General features: G+C 42.4%; 1 long non-coding RNA gene across 1 annotated transcript; it reads right to left on the reverse strand.

The window, feature by feature from the left end:
- Positions 1-1,557: 1,557 nt before the first annotated feature.
- On the reverse strand, positions 1,558-4,624 carry LOC123137135 (uncharacterized). The gene is made up of 2 exons (XR_006467772.1): positions 2,146-4,624; positions 1,558-2,004 (listed from the first exon to the last, which is right to left on the reverse strand). It is a non-coding gene; the product is annotated as an uncharacterized lncRNA (long non-coding RNA).
- Positions 4,625-5,035: the final 411 nt, after the last annotated feature.

The following is a 5,035-nucleotide window of genomic DNA, read 5'->3' on the forward strand; positions in this document are numbered from 1 at the left end:
CAGTCGGCCACGAGAGGCAGGAGCATGTGGCACGCCCGGCGCTGCTTTGGGCGGCTGGAGCAAGAAGACCAGAGGTTGAAGAAGCACTATGGCCGTTGGATGGACATCGTATGGTCACTGGAGCTAGAATCGTTCATATTGACTAAAGTTGACAAAGGCCCCCGTCCCAGTCAACTTAGTAGGCCCACAAGTCAGCCTCCCACCATGGTGGGTCCCAGCTAGCAGGGGGGTATTCATTTTTTTGTGTGTAATAAGGAGGCACTTCCCTTGGGTCCGAGCTGACAGCAGGGGGAACTTTTTTCGTGAAATATGGTGGCCCGTCCGTTGGGTCCCAGCAGTCAGGGGGGAAACATTTTTTTCGTGAAATAAGGTGGCCCGTCCGGTGGGTCCCTGCTGTCAGGTGGAGGAATAATTATTTTGCGCGTAATAAGGAGGCACTTCCTTGCGGCCGCCTGGACCCAGCTGTCAGCCTCTCCACCTACAGTACTCTTCCGATGGAAGTCGGTCGTTGACCATGTTGACCATGCCGCGCCGAGAGCACCAGGGCGGTGGATGACGGCGAGGCCTAGGAAGGGGACAACGCGGAGCCGGGGAAGACGCATTAGTGGAAGCCCGCGCGAAGAGGAGTACAAGGGTTCACTGGTTTGGCTGCGGTGTGAGGCTGTCATCGCCGCAGAATAACAAGGGGTGTGGGTGAGTAAAGGGATGGCCTGGCCAGCGGTAGGAGTAGTACGGGGCGGTGAGGCCTCCGCGGCATCACAGCCGGCCACGGGAGGCAGGAGCACGCGGCCCGACCAGTGCTGCTTTGGGCGGTTGGAGTAAGAAGACCAGAGGTTGAAGAAGCACTACGGCCGTTGGATGGACATCGTACGATCACTGCAGCTAGAATCGTTTATATTGACTAAGTTGACAAAGCGCTTGGTACGCGTCAACTTAGTAGGCCCACAGCTCGGATTTGGCAGAGAACATATAGCCCATTTGCGATCTGTAAGAATGTACAGCCCATTTTTTAATTCTAATGGAATTTACTACAACCCATTTACTGTTTGTTAAAAGTACAACCCAACTTCTAGCTAGGACAACGATTAATAATTTCAAACAACCGCTCAAAACAGAATTCAAAAAAAATTCCCACATTTTGATGGGATCCGAAATATTTTTATCCGAAATTTCTAGTCAAGTTAAATATAATCTATTATATATTAAAAGTGTTTGACGAGATAACCAGAAAAAAGAATTAAACTAGAAAATCCCACAAAAATTAGAAACATCTAACCGTTAATTTTAATACAAAATTAATGACATCCATTAGATCATGATAATTTCACAAAAAAATTACCCACCAATGCCACCGAAGAGACTACCCCTTTATACCCTAGAAAAACCCACCCATCCTCTCTCCCATGCGTTCATAAGAAAAGAAAAAAAGTCGTCCTCTCCCGTGCGTTCCCAAGGAGCGGAGATCCATGCAGGCTAGCTCAAACTCTACGAAGCTGATCGGACACACGGGAAGTACAAGAGGTTGATTGCTTGATTACTTTGTACAGTAATACAGTATAGTAACTAACACACATATATTATTATTAGCATCCAGCCATAGTAATCCAGCGCATCTGGCCGGAAAGCAATCACCAAGTTGTGGACGCCGAATTGATCAAGCTAACCTATTCAATTTTCCTTTTGTTAGCACATGCCCGATGGCAAGTTTCTTGCTGATTAGTTTTTCTTCTAGAATACGAATACTCACGTACAAACAGCAAGCTAGATCAGAGACTGGATGGGCGCACACATGTAATGTAACACAATTTTTAGAACATAATTCCATCACGCACACCTGAAACCAATCTGAATTTCCAATTCCGTCAGACTTGCAAGCGCTTCCAAGTTTCACTTCATGTTCACCTTCATATGGGCGCCCCTTGGATGTCGCCAAATCTCTGTTGGATATCCTCAATTGTCCAATTGACTCCACCCAACGACACCAACGACTCCAGCAGGTATCTTCTGCACAATATTGATTATTTTACATTATGGTCAATGCGTGGTAGATCAATGAGACTTGATTGTTAGATTATGCTAAAATAGTAAAACAAAATCTATAGATTTAGATTCATTAACTTGACCAGAACTGATTCCTTGCCCTACTTTTGTGTTCAAAGTTTGCTCTCAGTCTCCGTTGGATCTCCAAGATTGTGCAATTAGCCCCTTCCAGCGACCGCTCCACCTACTGTAGGCATTACCATCTTATGCACAAAAGCAATTAATTTTCATGATTTATTATTGTTAGATAAACGAACTAAACATTAACCATTATAAGCAATGGATCAACTATGCTTGATCGATGAGTTTTTTCTAAAATAGAAGAACTTTAATATGTACATCCTAGATTAATTAACATGACCAGAACCGCTCCCTTTCCATACTAACATTTCCCTCAAGTTAATACTTTTGTGTTCAGGTTTTGATTGGAACAAAAAACTAACTATACATATTTTTTCCAGTTATACTTACTAACTAATATATATTTATATTTCTATTGTCAAGGCCTCAAATAACATGTTGCCTGTGTTCACAAATGCATTGGGTACAATAGAGGGATGGCAACCAAGGACTATAAGTAACAAACGGGTGCACAACTTCAAAATTGAGGACAGAGAAAAAAAACCACCAGATATGTAAGTTGTACTCCGTCCATTCCAAAAAGCTTGTCACTCAAATGGGTATACAAGTAACAAAGGGTGCACAGAATCAAAATTGAGGACAGAGAAAAATATCACCAGATATGTAAGTTGTACCCCATCCATCCGAAAAAGTATAGGGATGAATTTTAGTATGAACAAGAACAACCAATATTAATATTTAAATGATCCAGAACTAAGAAGCTTGAACATGAATGTACTGATATGAAAATTTTGAACTTCATAGAGCCAACCGGTAAGTGCAACGACGTGGTGCAATTTTCTCGTATGAAGATTGGCAGGTATAGCTAGAAGCATGACTATTTCAGACTGTGCTACCAACTGAGAGAACCACTCACTTAACTTATGAAATAGCTATGGAAAGACAACAGAAAAGGTCGAAAAACTATATGCAAAATATCATATTAAAAAGGAAGGAAGGAAGATCGGTTGGAACGATATAAACATGGACATCTATACGTAACATTCTCAAGAGACAAAAAGAGATGGACCGCGGATAATCAAATGATGAAGATAGCGATGACGATGATGTGGTCAAGTACATAATCTACAAATAAATTTTCCAAGTAATGAACTAAAATACACACTTTTCGTATGATGTTGCCAGCCTTTTACATAAGCACAAGTACACGGATAATTAGTTTCCTGCAAAATCTCTTCAATTTAATAAATTGACTTATCTATGCTAACATGAATGTTACACACTATATGACAGGAAGGATATAGTCTACTATTCTAGAGAAACATTGGAAAAAATGCATGAACATTTAATGAAAACACTTATTATATAATGCGAGCCTATAGTGACAACGTCCACTCATCATTATACTTTATACAAGAACGCAAGTTATTTAAATTTAATTAATCTTTGAGAAATATTAAAACAATAGCCAGTTGCAAATATATGTATCAATTCATAAATCATCGATATAGTATGTAGGGTACAGAGCCTAACATTGCCGATACTGGTCGCATGGCAGGAAAAAGTGGATGGGGCCTCAATAAATTCAGAATTTTGACTAACAAGTTATCATCACCAATAATCATTGGTAGCGAGTGAATAAAGAGGTGATTTTTGTCAAAAAAAGCAATAATCATTGATAGCAGCAAACATACGGAATAATCTATGCATAACCAATGTCCTCAGGCAGGACACCTAACTGTATGGTCTGCATCGCAAAATTAAACTAAAGGAGAGGAGCTGGTACCGCTTCATGGTCCGTCCTCGGCAATTCCAAGCACTACTAGGCACAAACCCAAATCTGCCTAAAACTTCGCCTGTTAGGCCATGCTGACTACATTACCTAAAATCTGTTCTTAATTTGCTTTGTACTTTGAACTATACTGTATTGGCTTATCCACATCCTTAGCGGCCTTGCAACCAGCCGGTGTGGATACAAACCTGCATTCATCATAGGCTGAAAAGTGCCTTGCACGCTGGAGCTCCAACATCACGCACGGGGGCACCTCAAACTCCATGCTGCTTCACTCGCTTACCTCCGTCCCACTGCAGGGGAGACGATCCACGCTGACGGCAACGCCACCATCGAGTTCGACTAGCTCAACTGATCAACTACTCCCTCACGCAACTGCTCCTCAAGCCCTGCTATGCCTCCTCACTATTGGCGGGCCTGGGGGATCGAGGAGGCGCGCGGTACCTAGACCAGACCCATGGCCGCACCAACGACCTGAACTGCAGGGAGTGCGTGCAGGGAAGATAAGCAAGGTGGCGGCATGAGACTAACAGAGGAAATCGAGGGGAGCTTGGGAGTGAGATCGGCAACGCCGATTACTAGCGGCAGTAATGGAGTTCATCGGTAGACAACAATTTTGGAGTGACAAGGAGAGAAGTGGAGGAGAAAGGGGATCGGAACTTCTGGAGAGACTGACGTGTGCGTGACAGCCGCATCTGCGCGACAACGCGAGTGTTTGGGCTTTGTGTTGGGCTAAAGCCCAACTCAGTTTCCAGCAGAAAGATATAGAAACCGCCGAAAAAATATCCAACTATTAAGTTTTTATGATTATTTACTCAAAAAAACTATCATTATTGCAGTGTACACCGCCCAAAAAGGTATAGTGTATAATTGTGTGTATAGCCAAAAATATATAGTATTTCTCGCTGAAATTCAGTGTGAAGTAATCAATGCAAACATATTATACCCCCTCCGTCCCATATTAATGTTGATCACATAGAAATATCTAGCCGTATCAAAGTGCAAGATACATCCGTTTGAGCGACATTTAATATGAGACCGAGGGAGTACATGATTATATGAAGGAAAAAAAAACATGTATGTGTCATTGATAGTTGAACTCACATTTAGTGCATATGAAAC

This window comes from Triticum aestivum, chromosome 6B, assembly GCF_018294505.1.
Source record: "Triticum aestivum cultivar Chinese Spring chromosome 6B, IWGSC CS RefSeq v2.1, whole genome shotgun sequence".
In the NCBI taxonomy this organism is placed as follows: domain Eukaryota; kingdom Viridiplantae; phylum Streptophyta; class Magnoliopsida; order Poales; family Poaceae; genus Triticum; species Triticum aestivum.